This window comes from Pongo pygmaeus, chromosome 16 (assembly GCF_028885625.2).
Source record: "Pongo pygmaeus isolate AG05252 chromosome 16, NHGRI_mPonPyg2-v2.0_pri, whole genome shotgun sequence".
Lineage (NCBI taxonomy): Eukaryota > Metazoa > Chordata > Mammalia > Primates > Hominidae > Pongo > Pongo pygmaeus.
In genome coordinates, this window is record NC_072389.2 from 92,768,050 (window position 1) to 92,788,670 (window position 20,621).

The window sequence follows — 20,621 nt, forward strand, 5'->3', positions numbered from 1 at the left end:
CTTTCTGTCCTTCTGTCTTCTTTTTCTTCTCCCGCACAGTTGAGCTCTGCACAACTCTTCGAAAGGGGTAGGAACAAAGCAAACCTCGTCTCATCCCACGAATGACTCCCTGGTGCACTTTTAATTATTAATCTGAGCCAGGTTATTCATCATTAGGAAGGCAGCAAGGGTACGGCCCTCACAGGCGCCATCTTTCACCACACAGATCCCAGAATACTAAAAGAGCCGATGAAGAATTGTTGGAGACCCCGAAGATGCCTTTCCCTTGCCGGCTTTCTGCCCTGGGACCAGCGGGGGCTGTGCTCAAGCTCTCCCTAGCTCTAGCATGCGACTGAAAAAAGAGGACGTGGGATGCTTTGAACACAGTGAAGCCCCACTGATTTGAAATGAAGGAGTGAAGGTCAGTGTAGATGTGTGGAAAGCTCAAATTCAGAATATTCTTAAAGAAATCTACACTTATCTCTTTCAAGCATATAGAGTAACATATAATTATAGTTAAGTGTTACCAAAAAGGAACCCTAAGGGGGGATTGGACTGAACATCGTTTTTTAGAAGCTTCTTGTTACATCAATGGCTGGTAAAAATTTGGCTTCAGGAGGGCTTTTGAAAACAATTCTCTTGCATAATTTTTAATTCATTCTTTTAGTCATTCAGGCTTGAAATCATACTGATCTTTGATTTTTCCATTTTCATGATTCCCCCCCCCCCAATTTTTCTTTTGTAAGAGCTATCATTAGTTGAGTGACCATGATGTGCCAGCTGACTATTATTTGTAGTTTTGATCTTTACTAAACACTGCAAAGTAGATCATTTTAGGTCCCCTTGGCAGATAAGAAAACTAAAGTTCATAGAAATTCAATGGCTTATTTTGGGTCACAAAGTTCATTGAAAAAAATAAATAAAGTAAAACTAATATTATGCCACCTTCTTCCACCCCTCCTTAATAAAATTGCTAAGTTTGTAGATCAGAGCTATGATAAGTAAGTTTTTTATATGTATATATAAGTTTATATATTATATATAAACACGTAAATATACATTTATATATGTTTATATATATAGGTTTCACTAGGTTCCTTTTAATTTTTTTCTATTAAAACATATAGAAAATGTGGGATTATATGTTAATTAAGTATAGAGTATTTGTTTCTGATTGAGCTGTCCTTCTGGTGGCTGCCCCAGCTGTTCACATCTGGATCTAATGGATCCCAACTATAGGTCCAACTGCAACTTTATCCCTAGGGACAAGAGATATATTCAGCCACATCATCTGGTGGTAATTGACACTGTACTGTCCTCTGGATTCAGGAGCCACTGTGCCAAAGATTAATCCTGAGTATTATATAGACTCTTCAGGATTGCCCATATGGGCTTTATCTATCCCTCTTTCTTTATAATTTTTATATTTATTTTAACCAATCTCCATCAATAACTGTAGTTCCTCTCCCACTTTAATCTGCTACACTGAATCCTTATTCTTGCCAGTTACCATTCCTCAAAAAGCTGAAACCTGACCTATATTACGAATTATCATTAGAGGACCCTCTCTTAAACAAACAAACAACAACAATATATCTTAAACGCATGACATAGATTTGCTTTGTTTCATGTTATCAGTGGTTCCAAGGGAATTGTCATTTATGATCACTGCTATCCAATCTCAGGATGCCTCACGTTCAAATCCACTTTTACTGACAAGACCCAAAGACTTATAACTAATGAATAGGTTCTACCTTAAAAGAATTTCACTCCTGAATCCTGGCTTTGGCCTAAGGTTAATCAACCTTTTTTGTTCTTAACTTGGATGGTGCATATGGCCAAATCAACCTGTGCGTGACAGAGAGCTGGGAAAAAGAGCTAAAAATGAGTCCAAAAAAATGTTCCAAAAGCTGCAACAATGGACTAAATGTAACATGATGAAATTTAATAGGCACAAATGTAGATTTAAAAATGAAAACCACTGACAATTGCAGACGTGAATAATTGGGGGGGAGGGAATTTATCAATAACACATGTGAAAAAGATGCAGGGGTTTTAATTGACTTTAAGCTCAGTATGAGTCAACTATGTGATGTAGATGCCAAAATATTAATGTAATCTTAGGCAAAAAGAATAGAAATAGCATAGACTTTTCAGAACAACAGACAGTCATCCCACTCATTCTGAGCCAGTGAAATCACACCTGGAACGTTGGGTTGGGATCTGGAGAGCACTCAGGTAGTCAGGGGGCCTGGATCCATGTTATGTGAGAAGTGATTGAAGAAACTCAGTGTCTGGTAGAAGAAAGCCACAATTAGTATCTTAAAATATCCAACAATTTTGGAATAGAAGGAGAATCAGAGTTCTCCTATCCTCAAGCCTATAATCTCAGCACTTTGGGAAGCTGAGGTGGGTAGATGGCTTGAGCCCAGGAGTTCGAGGCCAGCCTGGGCAACATGGCAAAACCCTGTCTCTCCAAAAAAATAGAAAAATTAGCTGGGTGTGGTGGTGCACACCTGTATTCCCAGCCACTTGGGAGGCTGAGGTGGGAAGATCACCTGAGTCCTGAGAGGTCAAGGCTGCAGTGAGCTGTGATTATGCCGCTGCACCCTAGCCTGGGAGACAAAGACACTGTCTCAAAAAAAAAAAAAAAAAAAGAAAAGAAAGAAAGAAAGAAAATGGAAAGGAGTCCAGGGTAAATATAAATGGGACATTTTTATCATTTAGTATGTTTTTACATTTCTATAATTGACAGAAAAACTTGTATACATTTATCATGTACAATATGATGTTTTGAATTATGCACACTTTGTGGAATGATTGGAATGTTCTTAAATGGAATGAACTTCATTGGGAAAATGAGTTGGCAGCCAACAAATTTAACAGATATTGGATGAGTACCTCTAGAGCTTTATAGAAGAGATTAATGCCTTCAAAAAATCAGGGCTGGACAAGAGAAACTGTAGCATAGATATGAATGCCATACAGTCTACATACTGCTGGATAATCCTGAATCATTGTATTTTTCTGTGATTTCCTCATCTTCCCAATTAAAGTGAAAGTTCTCTGAAGCCAGAGACCATGTCCTTATCCTGGGCTTCTCCTAACTTCCTTCTCTTCCTTCTAGTGTGGTTCAGAGAAAAACCCTTAATAAATATGAACTGACTGATAGCTGGAATTGTTAACTTATGTAGCTAATATTTTACCCCATTGGCTAAAGTATGGGCCAGCCTAACTTATGTCATAATTGTCACATTTCTGACCTGTGGAATTAGCAATAATATTCTGCATTTCTTGTGAATCGCTGTTTGCTCATCTCATTTGAAAGCACCAACGTTCTTTCCCCCAAAGCTATCCAGTTCTGAGTAATACGGACATGCTGGGAAATCTCTCTATGCCTTAGTGTTCCTTTTGTGAAAAGGAGGGATGAGATTTCCGAGGTCTCTTTCAATTTTGTCATTCTATGACTCTAGTCCTGTGGACTGCCTTAGGAGTTTTGATTATTTTGTCTTTTTCGTATATTTCCTTCATCTCTCTCCTATGTTCCTTCAATGACTTTGATAGTATCAGCACTGAGCTGGGTATGTTAGCATCAGATTCTGAACACAGCATCTCAAGAGCTCTTAAAGATTAAATATGTAGAGAATTATAAATATTTGAAATACCCTGGGGCTGGTGTATGTACTGTCTTTAAAAAGATCTTTTTGATCTAGTATGTTTTATTTGCTTGCTTGCAAGCTGGCTTTTTTACCCTCTGTTAGAGCATCAAACTGGTTGGCAGGCTTTCAGGATGGTGAAGGGCCCTGCAGACAGTCACAGCACCCTTACTCCCTGCTCTCCATACTTACTCAAGGTTGAGGGAAAGGATGGGACATTCACAAGCTCCGATACCACAGCAGAGTACAATACTGAGAATTCCTTTTGCTGAGCCTGAAAAGTCTTAAGTAACTATTGAAAGGTCTAAGCTCTGAAGCTTTGCTATTCACTCACTTAGGAAAGATGCATAGCCTTGCTGAAAATCCATTTTCCATGATAATGACCCTTACATTCCACAAATCATGTCTTTCTTGAATATCTATTTCCTAATTCTTGATTGATTATAATCAAAATATTTTTATTACAGCTCTGCCACATATATGACTTTAGTAGACACAGTTTCTACATGATACTTACCTTGAAGGGTTTATTTGTTTATTATTTATTTATTGGCTTTTGTCTGTTTATTAACATATTCCATGCTTTTCTTTCTTGTCTTGCTTCATTCCTTCCATATTTCTGCCCTCTCTTTCTTTCTTCTTTCTTCACAATATTTCTTCTGAAAATGCTTTCAGATGTTTTACATAAAGGCACAGAAAAAAAGTGTAATTTAAATAAAGAGGTTATGGCAAAAGGAAAAGTGGGATGATCCTAGGATAAATACACAATGGAGTCTACGCCTAGACGATATGAGGAATATGAGGATATAGGATATATAAAGTGATAGAGTATATTCATAAAGGATATGAGGAATACAGGATGGAGGTAAATACACAAAATGCTTAGCAAATGCCTAACACTCTTTCTAGAATGTTGCAGTGTGTTTCATAATAGAAAGAGAAAGAGGAAAAATAAGGAATTATGTGCCTCAGCATTTCTACAAGCTAAAAAGAAACCTACTGATCAGGAGGAGCATGACTCCTACTGGTCTTGGGGCCGGAGACAAATAAAGAGAACATCACGGATTGTTGTAGACACGGTTTTCAACAAACTTTTGCAAAAAACACAACTTTTATAAGAATGCTTCTTTTAATATTCCTCCACATGAGCATTTGTCATAATGCCAAATAGTGCTTCATTTAAAGGCATTTTGGCCAGGCACAGTGCCTCACACCTGTAATCTTAAGGCTTTAGGAGTCCAAGGCATAAGGATCTCTTAAAGCCAGGAGTTTGAGACAAGCTGGGCAAGATAGGGAGATCCTGTCTCAAAAAAAAAAAAAAAAAAAAAAGGAGAAAAATTAGCTAGGCATGGTTGTGCATGCCCGTAGTCCTAACTACTCTCTTTGGGAGGCTTAGGAGGGAGGGTCACTTGAGCTCAGGAGTTCAAGGTGGTAGTAAGCTATGATAACGCCACTGCACTCCAGCCTGGGCGACAGAATAAGACTAAGCTGGCTCATAAAAAGAAAAATAAAAGCATTCTATATGGTAAAGATGGATGGCGGGGAATCAAAAGGGTGAGGGAGAGGAAGAGACAAAATGCTTCTCTGTTGTCCAGCTTAACAAAAGGATGAATTTTCAAAAACTAGATGCATAAACTGCACCTTTCAGATAACTTTCCATAAAATAAGAGACCTAAACTCTCTCATAAGTCCAACAAAAGTTTTGATAATTGTTGATGTTTCATAGGTTTGAGATTATAATACCTCATGACTACCAGAATATCACTATTTCCTATTTCCAGCAAAATCCAGTCCAAAGCACAAAACATTCAGGTTCACATTAAAAGTCCTTTGATAAAAATAATTATGATTAAGTACTCTGTTGGGTATGTTGCATACAGCATTTTTATTATTTATAACAACCCCTCAAAGTAAGTATGATGTAGAAACTGAGGCTTAAATGAATTTAAGTAACTTGTCCAAAGTCACAAAGTATCTAGGGGGGTCAGATTTCAAACTCATGTTTCTCTGACTGTGTAAGTCAATAAGATGTACACTGGCTGCTCCGTGGGCCATGCTGAGGATCCACCTTGGCTCACTTCCTGACAAGTGCTTATTACACCTCTGGATCTTTAAAAAACTAGTATTGTTTGTTAAAATATTTGTACAGTCTTCCAAAACCTCTATGACTTATTTTGGTCTTAAAGTGGAGCAACAATTACAAAAGGAGATTCTCTCTTTCTCAGTCTCTCTCTCCCTCCCTCCCTCCATCTCCCTTTCCTCTAATTTTACAAAGCCTGTCCAAGACCCCGGAAAAACATAACACATAATCCTGATTTTTTTAAATCTAGTTTCAGAGGAGACGAGGTTTCACGTCTGATAGGGTCATGGTTTATTGGATCATAGGGCTAAGAGAAGCAAATGCAGAGTTTGGCCCAAAGCAGAAAAGAACCAAGTGGTAGTCTCCAGCTTTCTTTTTAGTTGTCATGTTTTTAATGGCCAGTCATTTTTACATGCTCAGGATGGCCCTAGAGAAGGTTTCCTGGTATCATTATGAAAATGTGTGCTGGATGGAGAGATCAGAACAACAACCACACTCCTGACACAGCATTTGCACTTGCCCAGCCTGCCATGAGATCCTACCGTCCTTCTTACCCTAGTGTGAATAAGTCAGAGGGACTTTCTGTCACCATTCTTTCCAGATCTAACGTGTGTGTCACTGATCTCTTAAAACATTGTTTTACATTTTACAGTTTCAACATTAATGCTTAGAACAGCTAAAGCAATACCATATGTAACGTACAAAATATAGAGAACAAAAATGTGAAGAAGAGAAATATCCACTATGATTTCACCTCCAAGACATTTCTATTTATATACTTGTGAATATATGTCTAGGCTTTTTATCTGTGTGTATAAATGCACAAACACATATAAAAACATATATATTTGTTTGATTTTAAGAAAATTAAAGTTTCATAGAAAACATAATTATGTACTACTATTTTTCCTTCTTACTTTATAAGCATATTTTGTGTTAAGTGAAATAAGCCAGACACAGAAAGAAAAATATGCATAATGATCTCACTTATATTTGGAATCTTAAAAAATGGTCAAATATATGCAGATAGAGAATAAAAATGGGTAGTAGGGGCAGAGGCTGGGGCAGGATGGGATGTAGGTCAGAGAATACTAAGAGGCAGGTATATAGGATCCAGTCTAGAGATCTAATGTGCAAGATGATTACTACTGTTAATAAAATTATATTGTATTACGGATTTGTGTTAAGTAAGCAGATTTTAAATGCTCTTGTCCCTAGAAAAGTAAATATGTAAGATGGTAGCTATGTTAATTTGCTTCATTGTAGTAACCATTTTACTGTCTATATATATCCCATGACATCATGATGTAAATCTCAAATATACACAATAAACTTTATTTAGAAAAACAAGTTTATTGAAATTTTAAAAGCATGTTTGAATTGATGCATGATACTCCAAAATAGGTTATACTATAACTTCTTTAATTATTCCAATATGAGTACATATTTATGTTTTCTATTTTTTACTATGTAAAATAGTGCTGTGATGATCATCATTGTTCATAATATACATAACATTATGATGTATATTAAATCACTTTTCATCTACAAGAAGCGAGGAAGTAAGTAAGGTCTTCAGTTAGCTAAGATAAGAGAACATAGAAAAAATTTAAACATAAAAAGGAATAGCATGTACAAAGATCCTGTGGCTGAAAAGAACACAACAACAGGAAAAAGAAACCCGAACAATCAAACAATGAAACAAAACATAATGTAAAGAGTACAAGGGATGGGGGGAGGGCAAATAATAAAGGGAAACTGGAGACAGAGGCAGGGAGTAGAATATGCTTTGGTCTTTATTTTAAAAGCAAAAAAAAAATTTTTTTAAGGAGGGTTTGGAGTTTCTGAAGTTTTATTTTTAAAGCAGAGTTGAGAGACGAGGCATAAAGCAATTTGTGCCTAAAAATTTGTGTTTAAGAGGATCCCTTTGGCCTACCAAAGAGACACCTGCATTTGCATGTTTATTGCAGCACTATTTATAATAGCAAAAACACGGAATCAACCCAAGTGCCCATCAACAGTGGGCTGGATAAAGAAAATGTGGTACATACACACCATGGAGTACTACACGGCCATAAAAAACCCTGAAGTGATGTCCTTTGCAGCAACATGGATGCAGCTGGAGGCCATTATCCTAAGTGAAAACCAACAGAAAACCAAATACTGCATGCTCTCACTTGTAAGCGGGAACTAAACATTGGGTACACATGGACATAAAGATAGGAACAATAGAACACCAGGGGCCCCAAAAGAGGGGAGAGAAGAAAGTGCACAAAGGTCAAAAAGCTACCTATTGGGTACTATGTCCACTATTTGGGTGACACATTCACACGATATATCCCTGTGACAAACCTGCACATGTACCCCATGAATCTAATTAAAAAAAAAAAGATCCCTTTTACTATAGCACAGAGGATACACTGAAGGGGAGAGTAGAATGGCCATGGATGGAGGAGTTAGGAGCTTATTGCCATGGTCTAGGTGGGAGACAATCACAGCTTTGTGTAGGATGCTAAGAAAGAGATGGTGACAAACAGATGGGTTCAAGAAGCATTTAGATGGCAAAACTGACAGGACTTCCTTGTAGATGGGATATGGGTGGGGAGGAAGGGAAAATACATTTACAAGGATGAGCCCAAGATATCTGACTTACAAAACTGTTGTTGTCATTTACCAAGATAAGGAATCCTAGAGGAGGGCCATGGTTGCCGGGTGGATATTTTGTGTTCAGTACTGGAACTCTTGTGGCATTTAGATACATGTACTTGTAGGCCAGGAACTTTTAGAAGCAGTCCAAGCTTGGGAGGGTACCTCTAACTGTCATTGGCATGTAACTGGCCATAAAAGAATGATGTGGATAAAATTTCAAAAGAGCTGGTGTGGAATGAGAAAGGTAGAGAGCCTGGAACAAGAATTAAAGTGTAAAAGAAGCAAAGTTGAAGGGAAACTAGCATGATCACTAAAAGGGTTTTGGAACAGGAGGAGGATTAATTTATGAATGGAATACTCGGTTCTATCTTACTCTTAAATATGGGGTTTTTTGACTTGAATGCTTGAATTCCAAGTCAGCTACATAGCACATTAAACTGACGTTATAACGTAGGGAAACTCAGGCACTAGCTTTTAGGCAGGTTATTTTAAAATAGTTTTATTGTTAATTCTAACTTGTCAGAGGGATTCTTAAAATGGCACAAAACATTCACTTCTGAAGACATGGGAAGTTGGGTGGTGAGTCAGGAGATGGGGGTCGTTCAGCCTGGAGGTCTCCACAAATGTAAAATACAAGTCAGGCCAGGTAAGTGAATGACAGTGCTCACCTGCTGCTTCATTCTAATTGTACTTTGGGGACTATGCTAGAAAGAGGACACTTGATAAAAAGAGATATACTATATAAGCTTGACTCCAAGCTGTAGAGGACAGTGCAGGGTCTCAAGGAGAAGAGAGGTTTGGCAAAAGCCATCTGAGATACAAGGGTGACTGGAAGCCACTGGAATATTGAGATCCCATCTGAGAAAGGGAGTACAAAGACTGCAGGGACCAAGACTGGAAAACACTGAGAAGATGAACACCATTTCCCTCTACATGTGTTTGTTACTCTGTTCCTCTGATTCCCATGCTGATTAACAAATGACTCCCCACAGCCAAAGGCTTTTCTGTGGGTGTTCTTGAATGTAGCTGAAGAAGGTGGTTGCTGAGAAGGGGAAAGCTGTGCCTCAAAATGCTTTGAAAGGATATAGCAAGGTGGCCCTTATAAAACAGAAAGTCAACCAGACTCAGGAAATGAGCCCATAGACTTACACCAGAATGATCAGCTCCTAGGAAGAAAATGGAGATAGAGGTGAATATTCACTCATAGAATGCTTATGAAGATGCTAATGTGTACCAAGTCTATGAGTTACTCAGCAAGATGTTAGCCTAAGGATCAGCCTCTTATAAAAAACTATAGTTCTATTTTCTGGCATATTTTAAATTAATTAATTTCTTCATTCTTTTCACCCAGTTGTCCTGAATATCTGTTTTGTGTTAGGCATTGAGAATATAACCATGAACAAAAGCAGACATGGTCCTTAACTTTATGACTTAGCTTGGTGACATTTTACTATTCTTTTTATTTCTTTTCTTTCTTTCTTTCTTTTTTTTTTCTTTTGAGAGAGAGTCTCACTCTGTCACCCATGCTGGAGCAGTGGCGCCATCTTGGCTCACTGCAAACTCCACTTCCTGGGTTCAAGTGATTCTCCTGCCTCAACCTCCCAAGTAGCTGGGCTTACAGGCATCTGCCACCACACCCAGCTAATTTTTTTGTATTTTTAGTAGAGATGCGGTTTCGCCCTTTTGACCAGGCTGGTCTCGAACTTCTGACCTTAGGGAGTCTGCATGCCTCAGCCTCCCAAAGTGCTAGCATTACAGGTGTGAGCCACCACGCCTGGCCCACTCTTTTGATTTCTTAAGAGGTTATTTTTTTCCATGGGATCTGTGGATCTATTTCAATGTTGCTGCTTAAGACACTGTTCAGTGTAGTCTTAGGCCAGTAACTCTCCTGAATAGTATCTATAAAATATCTCTGAAATAGGTCACATTTCCTGAATATACCCCCAGGACATGGGTCTGAGAAAAATCCGTCTGCATGGTCTTCATTCCCTAATTTCTCTTCTGCCCTCCAAACCTTCTCTTTCCCAAAGACTCATGTTCTTCACATACGTTCCACCAGCCTGAAGTCATCAGGGCACCTGGGGGACAAAGTACTCATTTCTGCAGTTCCTGCTTCAATTATTTTCTTGTTGAATAAATTAACATAAAAATATAGGATATCTAAAATCCAATTATATTTTAGTTACTCTGGATAGAGACAATTATTTTGTATACACACATTAATTGGAAACAGAAGATGCATTTTGTTTATCATTTTTCGAGTGGTTGTTTTAAACTGTCTCTCAGCTTAACTTTCTTTGACCTCATTTTCCCAAGAAGTATGGTTTCTCTTCACAGATCCATACTTCTACCTCCAGTCAAACTAGATTCTGATTTTATTGCTTCTCCATGCACACACCTTCCATTTCAAGCCAATATCTTTCCACACCCTACCTACCTTAATTAACCCATACATTTTGAGATACAACTTATCTTTTATTTAATGTTTTCTTATTTCCACATATGAACCTTTAAAATATACAATGGTGCATTTGAAATATACAAAATGATTTATGGTCTGGTTTCAAAGGATGACCTAAAGAATAAATAATGCCCAAGGGTAAGTGAGGTCATTCATTATAGTAATTTTTAATGCGCTTGCCAAATGCCAAGGGAAATCATATGATGCAGTAATCTCACGTCTAGGAATCTACTTCAAACCTACTGATAGATAAGAATATTAAATAACATAAGATAGGACTATTCATTGAAACACTGTGATATATCAAATGATTGAATTGAAAACTACCCAGATTTCGATTATGGAAACTGGTGAAGTAAACTATGATATCTTCACCAAATGGAATTGTAAGCAACTAACCAACAACAAAAAGAATATGCATATATATGTATGCATATATATATCTCTCTCTCTTTCTATATATATATACGTTCTATATATATAGTGTGTATATATATGTATATATACATACACACAGAGAGAAAGAGATTAAAAAAATTGCAATTGGATCATGTGATTGTGGGGTCTGGCAAGTTTGAAGTCTGCAGGGCAGGCTGGCAGGCTGGAGACACAGGCAAAAGTATGTGTTATAGCCTTGAGTTGAAGGCAATCTGGAGGCAGAATTCCTTCCTCTTTGTAGTGTGGGTGTGTGGAGCTCAGTCTTTTCTCTGAAGGCACTGAACTGATTGGATGATAACAACCAGCATTATGGTAGGTAATGAGCTTTACTCAAAGTCTATTTGTTTAAATGTTAATCACATCTTTAAAAAAAATACCTTCACAGCAACATCTAAACTGGTGTTTGACCAGACAGTTGGGTACCATAGCCTAGGCATTTGAAATATGAAATTAACCATCACAAATATAAAGTACTAAGGTAAGAAACTCAGCTTAGTATATGTAGAGATATATTTGTAACAACAAAACAAAAATAAAAATTTGTGCCCTACTGTGCAGAAAAGAATTAATATAGCAAACCTGAGAATGCAATCTTTAGAAATGCTGCCATCCAAGTTTCGCCCTTGGCTGGTGTCTGAGAACCTGGCTGGTAAATAGTTCTTTATACTGAAATGAAATCTTCCCTAACTGATAAAAGTGGTTCACTGTTTATAGACTGTACAGACAATATGGTTTATGATGAATACTTGCTTTCCTTACGGGTATCTGAAATGTTGGTACATGCTAGGCAGAGGGTAACTGCATAAGCAATCCCCAGAAAACACCTTGGGCACTGAGTAAGCTACTCCAGACACAGCCATAAAACACATGTTGATGCACTTTTGTGCAGCAACACAAAAGAAAGCTCTGTGGGACAAAAGAACGCTTTATGTGGAAGAGAGAAAGCACGAGGAAGTCTGCCCCTGGACTCCTCCAGACTCCACTTGTGTCTTTTTCCTTCATGATCCAGGTATATTATTACTTTATCACTGCAATAAATCTTAGCTGTGAGTACAATTATATGTTGAGTACACTTTGTTCTTCTACAGGCTCTCTGAACATGGAGGTTGTCTTGAGGGCCTCCAACATACCTATCCTACAGATAGAGAATACATACATATATATATATATATACACACACACATACACACAATAATTATTTACTAAAATATAATTTTAATTTTAGGATAGTTTTAGATTTACGTAAAAGATTCAAATATAGTACAGAGAGATCTCACAGACACTTCACCCACTTTCCCATATTGATAATATCTTACCTTATCATGGTACATTAGTCACAACTAATGAACAAACTTTGATACATTGCTCAACTAAAACTTCACACTTTATTTGGATTTACAGTAATTAGTTTTCCCACAATGCTCTTTTTCTGTTTCAGGATTCTATCCAGGATATATTGGGTTTAATCGTCTCATCTCCTTGGTCCCCTCTGCTCTGTAAACATTTCTAGACCTTTCCTTGTTTTCCAGGAAGTATTGTTTTTCTGTTGCTTTGTTGTAGTTTTTTTGTAAACAATTTTGGGTTTCTTAATTATCTCTATGGTTTCTCTGTGTTTTGCTTTGCAAATGCCTGTTTTTTAACTTTATTATAGCTTTCCTTTTATAATTTTCTTTGTGTTTACTCTGGTTTTATTTTCTAGCTTCCCCAATAGAAGTTTTAGCTCACTATTTCTCATTTTTTCTTGCTTTCTAAAATAAAAATTTAAGGATGTAAATGCTCTTTTATTATATCTACCATCCATATGGTATGTTTGGATAACTTCCTCATATTTCTTTTTTAATTCAGTAATATTTTCTTCAACTGCTTGCAGTGTATAAGATATAGATAGATACAGATGAAGATAATTTAATAAAAATTATTATATATGAGAGAAGGGATGGAAAAGAGTAAAGAGGATGGAATAAAAGCTGGAGTTACCTCACTCTACCTTGTGTGACAGGTTTTTCTTTGGAAATACGTAAATGATTCCAAAATTATAAAATAAACTTAAATCAAAATAAAATAAAAGTGATGCCTAAAAGTCAAAAACAAAATAAAGCAAATGATTCTAACTTTATATAAATTTGCTGGCCTAAAAATATTATTTGATTATCCAAGCTTTATGAGTAAGAAGTATTTAGTAATATTAAATACTAACTATAGAACTCTAGTATTTTTTGTAACAATGTTATTGTTTCTATAGCTAGATACATATAGATACATAATTTTAAGATAAAAGAATTGTGTAATTACTTAAAAATATTTCAACTTAATATTTCTAATGCAAAGAAAGAGGAGAAACTATAAAATCAAATAAGTTAATACTATCTTAAATTCAAATAGGAAATTTTCTTATGAACATATAATGTATTTTGGCTTTACAAAAATAAATTACTTTTTACTACCTTTGTCCGGTGAAATAGTCTACAATGATAACAATATCCAATAGCAATAATAATAAGATTTCAAAATTGAAAATTAATTTCAGAATACTATTTTTCACTAAAAGGAACCAATAATTTTTGGTGAAATGATTTATTCCAGATCCAGGACAGGAAATGAGCTTTACTTGATTTGTAAATCAATGTCTACATGATGTCCACATCATGGACATCTTTACAAAAAGAATCATAAAAGATCATATTTACCAGAAAATAAGAAAGTTTTAATGCATATTGGGGTTGTGCTGTAAAAGGACATAGGCATCATTCTGAAAGACCTCCACTGGAAAAGAATAAACAATTTGAGCATCAAAAAGAAGTTTGATTATAAAAGATTCAAGCTCATCATTTTTGAGTTCATAATGACACAAAAATACATCTCACTGATCATTTGAGGACATTTTTAAGGCACAAATTCAGTATTTAAAAAACTGGTAGCAAAAAAATGGGGGAAGGGGAACACATGCATTTATCCTACCTTTCCCATTCCAATTAGGTTTCAGAGTAATTTAATAGTAGAGAAATACAAGCTTTTCTTCACAGAAAAATTCCACAGCTGACAAGAGCAGAAATAATGGAAGGATATCATCATTTTGCCATCCGTTAATATAATTATAAATCTAGACAATAATCCTTAGTGGCTACTAAAAGTAGTAGATGAAAGGCTAATGGAGAACTTAAAAATGGACGAATTGAATTGACAACTCCCGAACCTATTTATAAATATTAACATCATAAAAGAGAGGCAACAAGATAATACGTGACTATTAAAACAATGAAGTGTAGGCAAGTATTTTTGAGAAAAAAAATCAAACATGAATCTCATTAAGTCTCCATCAAGCCCCAGTGTTTACAGAGGATAGAACGTGCTATATGACACCATATGGCCAAATTCAGAATGTGAGAAACGTGACAGGAAAAAGGACTTAGTTTTTTCAACAAATAAATGTTCGAGGATAGTGGGGAAAGGAGTGAGAGAGAGAAAATAAAAGAATAAAAGAGAGAGACAGAGACTGAGAGGGGGAATCTTATAGGTTAAAAGACACTCAAGAGACTTAGCAGTCAAATGTAGTATGTGGACATCATGTAGATATTGATTTACAAACCAAGTGAAGTAATCGATGGCACAATTGATACAATTTTACACTATATATTTTCAGTGTTGACATAAATGATTTATTTTTAAGTTGAATACAGGTATTCTGATTAACTTTTAAAAGTTTCTTCATCTCTGTCACTTGAATGTGAAATGGCTTTTAGAAATGCAGCCTTAGAATTATTACGTTTGTGAAATTCTTCCACATATTCCTTGGATTCCCAAAACTAATGGGTTATGCAGGGAAGGTATTATTAGCCCTTATTTTTCTTTTCTTTTCTCCTTTTCCTTTCCTTTCTTCCTTTCTTTTCTTTTCTTTCCTTCCTTCCTTTCTTTCATTTTCTTTTTTCTCTTCCTTCCTTCCTTCCTTTCTTTTCTTTTCTTTCTTTCTTTTTTTTTTTTTTTTTGACAGAGTCTCGCTCTGTCACCCAGGCTGGAGTGTAGTGGTGCAATCTCGGCTCACCGTAACCTCCGCCTCCTGGGATCAAGCGATTCTCCTACTTCAGCCTCCCGGGTAGCTGGGATTACAGGTACACACCACCACGCCCAGCTGATTTTTTGTATTTTTAGTAGAGACGGGGTTTCACCATGTTGGTCAGGCTGGTCTCAAACTCCTGACCTCAGGTGATCCATCTGCCTCCGCCTCCCAAAGCACTGGGATTACAGCCATGAGCCACTGCACCCGGCCCAGCCTTTATTTTTCTAAAGACAAAAGGAAACTTAAAAAATATTAAATATCATACCTCAACACCTTCTGAAAGTGGAACAGCCAAGTCCTCTAGTGATCGGTACCATGCCCCAGCAGTTTACTATTTCAGGCTGCCCATGCTTACACATTAGCAAAAAGCAAAAGAAAACAGTCACAGCTTAGGATTCTCCAAGCTCTTTTTTTAATCAAATGTGCACAATTTCATTTAACACAATCAGATAAAACACAGACACACACACCACACCAGATACACACACACACACACACACACACACACACACATATACTGGAAGATGACATAAATTCCATGTCCTCTTTCTACTTAATCTATGCCCAATATCAAAAATTTTCCCTTGCACATTTTCTGGACACAATTTAGGAAAAAGTGCAAACACCAAATAACTCGATTGCTTAGCTACCTTGATTTTAACATTAACAAAGAGGCATTCAGTAATTCATGCAAATAATAAGGTGTTTAACATTAAGGTACTTGATGTTTTCTATTACATAGATTATAGTGTCCCCATAATCTAATAAACAAATCAAATTTTACTAGCTCATCTTTGAATTCCATGTATTTTTTCAATTTTGCATGGATCACTATCCATTTTTATGCAAACATAATCTTAAGGGTTAAATATTATTTCAACAAAATTTATAAATATTCTCTACTTGGCAAATATTTATTTCCTATATTTTTGTATTATGGATAAGCTTTGATCTACATTCATGCACACAAGATTTTATGTGAATTGTGAGCTAATTCTTCAGGATTGCTTTCCAAAGTGGATTTAATGGATCAAAGGAGTTTTAAGGCTCTTGATAATATTGCCAAAATGCTTTCCAAAAATGTCGTACCAAGTTGCATGACTGCCAGCAATGCACCTCTCCACACCCTCTGCAGCAGAGACCCTGCAGATTGCTAAACCTAAGTGGACTTGACTAGCATCTCTTCTGGGCTTTCATCCTGAAATGGATCTGGTCTTGCCTTGTGTGTTGAGCAAGAGTGAAAGGAGGGGACAAACTTGAGGTATTTCTTCCCCTTGGGCTGCTTTCCACAGTCCATTTTTATGCAGTGGCATTGCCCAGAAATGGTTTCATTCAACACTACCCCCGTTTTGATGCATAAAGTCATGAGTTCCTCTGCTTTTTAATCCCTTTAATTCTTCTGATTTGCTGGCTGGTTGAAAACAAAAGGAATAAATAGCTGGCACACAGGAAGCAATGTGTGTTTCAAATGAAGCTTCCTCTTTGTAAAGCTAGGTGATTACAGGCTTGGCTAAACCTACCTTCATTCCAAATGGTTCCGTGCATGGTTGCAGTGGTGTCTGGTTCAATGACCACCTTGTCTGGGCTGCTGGTGAGAATCAAGCTTAGTTCTGAGCTGCTATTTCAGGCATTATTTAGAATTTAATAATCAAAGAATTGAAACAATGTGCAAATCAAAGACCTCTTTCCTTTAGAAAGCCAAGAGCTAATTTGCATTTTCTCCTGCCTCTTTCCTATTTCTAACGACTTGGAAAGTTGAAACATGCTCAGTGCTTCGAAAAAGAGGCATGGATCTTGAAAACATAGTGTAACCTGAGAGAAATAGGATAGCATGTATTTTAACCTTTCATCTCCTTTTTCTAATTTTTTTTAACCTTTGCTAAGAATCTTTGAAGACCTTACTAAAAATTTAAAGCAGGGATACAAGACACAGAACTTCCATTGAGGCTAGATCTATAGCAGTAACCAATAAACTTCAAGGCTTGGGTCACCACATGTATTCATGCATCCAATCATTCATTCATTCATGCAGTAGCCATCTATTTTTCGTTGTCATCACTATGCTAGTTATTAATGATTCAAGACTACAAACAGTATGATTCTTGTTCCCCAAAATGTCAAATTCAAGGAAAAGACTGACCCATTTATAATTAACTCTAATATAGGAACTTCCAGAAGGACAAACAGCTTTGACTCCTGTCACTTGTGAAAAACATAATAAAAATCAAACAACATAAAAATGTCAAGCATATTACAAACTACCATTAGCACCTTAGCTATATATTTGCAATGCCAATTTTTGTGTATTTTATCAAAAATGGCCTTCAACTGTTATAGGACCACCAGGTTTGATGGCTTATAGCATGATAACAGACCAATACGCTGAAACAGCAAGGGTTGCAGTAGAGAAATAGTTTAATAATCATAGGGCAACCAAAGAAGGGAACTGAAGGGAACCTCAAATCTGCTTCCCTGAGCGGTTTTGGATGGGGATATTTAAGGAAATTTTGGAGAATAGCAGGCTGAGTGGGATCACTGATTGGTTATGGCATGGGGAATGAAATTATAAGAATGTAGAACCTACATTCTTGTGCTGAGTCAGTTCCTACATGGGGTATTCAGCCCTACTGGCTTCAGTGGAACCACTGGAATGCAGAATCCAGAAGATTTCTCAAATGGAAAACTTGAGATTTCTTAATGTAAAGATGTTATCTGTAAAAGCAATTAAGGGAAGTTAAGACTTTGTGACAGGGACTATATGACTTTTAAGCAGTAAGCAGCTATTTTAAAAAGTGGGTTCATAGGGCAAGCTAGATAATGCTTAGCTATGGTTCTACTCAAAGCTCATGCTTTTGATAAAAACCTAGCAGTTTCTTTTTATTAATTTTATAAGGAATGTTTCACCATCTGCAGTAAATAATTTTTTTAATGAGCTTTTTTCTTTTTTTTTTTCTTCTATGTTTTTCCCAGGACAGACCATTAAAATTTTCTGAGTCCTCTTTTTTGGTAAATGTCATAAAAATACCTAATACAGGTTTGTTTATTATGATGACTCTGAATATCAGGACATCATGACTCACAGATGGTGAAAGGTGCCATATCCCTTTGACTTACTCAGTTTGGGCATGGTCATATAAATGACTTGGCCTCATTTTTCTGTGTTAGAAATTAGGTTGTCAATTGTTGGCCTTGGAAATTGAGCAGCAGGAGCATCTCCAGCCACGGAGATTTTTCTTTCTGTGAGGGGTAGGGCTGGTATGGCCACAGTTCTCTCCTACTTACTGTTTTAGTGGGTAACAACTTTTGAATAATTTTACTCCCTTGTTAGATCTTTGCTATGGCCCAAGAACTCTAGGAATATTTACAAAAATAAAGGAGTTTTCCTACCTTTCAAAAATGATCCATGGTGCAGTTTGGAGAGTTGTGGCTAGAGTGAGCTTCATGATGGCCCTGACCATTTTTATTCATCATAATATGTTCAAGGCTTAATGAGATCTGGCACATGGTAGATACATAATCAGTGTTTTAAGAATGAGTAATGAGGGTCAGGCACGGTGGCTCACGCCTGTAATCCCAACACTTTGGGAGGCCAAGGTGGGCAGATCATGAGGTCAAGAGATCGAGACCATCCTGGCCAACATGGTGAAAACCTACCTGTACCAAAAATACAAAAATTAGCTGGGCCTGGTGGCACACACCTGTAGTTCCAGCTACTTGGGAGTCTGAGGCAGGAGAACCGCTTGAACCTGGGAGGCTGAGGTTGCAGTGAGCCGAGATCATGCCACTGCATTCCAGCCTGGCGACAGGTGAGACTCCGTCTCAAAAAAAAACAAAAATAAAAAAAGAATGAGTAATGATAAGATGTAGGCATACTTTTTCCTGATTAGCACAGACTTTTAAAAGTGCCCCATCCACTGCTTTGTGCAGTCCATCACATTGGTGGTACTTTCCATGTTGACACAAGGAGCTCACCAGGGAAAGCAGCTGCCCTCAAAAAAGCAAAGATTTTTTTAATATCTCACTCTCCTTGACCAAGGCCCTAATAAATATTTGGAATAATACATTCTCTTTTCACAGTGGCCTTTTGTTTTAGATACTCCTGGTTTTTAGTGTCTTGGTAAAAATAAATTCTTTATATTTTTAAATGATAAATAAAAACTAGAATCATCATGGAATAAACATTTCCAGGCACGTTGTTCTATCTGTTCTTGACAAAACCAAGCTCTTTCTTGACTTTGAGACTTACCTTTATATTTCTTTCCATTTGGAATATGTCCCTTTTTTATTAATGTGGTTGGCTCCTGCAGCTCATGCAAGTCTCTACTCAATTGTAATGTCTTCCCAGAAAGTAACTATTTAATCAGGCATCCACCCAATTTATAGCCCAATCATTTCCCAAATCTGTATTGTTAATGTAAATTATTCATATAAGTCACCTCTTTCATTTATTGCTAAATTCCCAGTCCCTGGCACAGTACATGACAAATAGCAGAAAACAATAATTATTTAACAAATCAATGAATGAATGAATAATTTAAAATATACATTAGATGACTTAAATATCTCTTTCTACTTTTAGATTTCTTGACAACCTAGTGTACCAGGTACTACCATTTGACTTTTCTACTTAAAAATGTCACAGTGTGTGGACATCAACATTTATGGACTTTATGTGAAAGCCAAAAGGCAGTGGCCTGTGATAATCAAAAGGAGCTTGCTTACTTGTAGGCTGGGAACCAGAGAAGGAACATGAATCGCTGCCCATTTTACCAAATCTGAGAAAGATGATTGGTGAAAAATTGCCCTCATTCAGAAGACTGCACTGATCAGCAAGATTTACTGACTGCTGTTAGGAGTTTGAAGTGGAAATTCTTACAAACAATAACAGATTGATAATGAAATATTGATCGGGGATGCACATTGCAGAGCAATTTTGTCCATTTCCTTATGGAAGCTCAAGCCTTCTCAGGCTTCAGGGAGGTCCCTGGCTGACATCTTCAGCCCTAGCATTTCCTTCTTTAGAGGTTGATTATGATGCTTATTTTGTGCTGTCCAGAAGGTATGACTATTTCTAATTTTCTTGGGGCCTTTAGGACATCTCTTTTTTTCCTCCACTTTCTCATCGTCTTTTCTTATATAGGCTTTGAAAATGAAATAGCATGGCTTAGAAAAAGCCTTGTGCAGAGCAAACTTTGAAATCAATCAGTCAGGCTGGCCCAGCAGCAGTGGCTGTAGTTCAGGGATGACTGTGCCAGACAACTCAGCCATTACTTACATCTGAGATAACTTCCTCTGCTTCCTCTC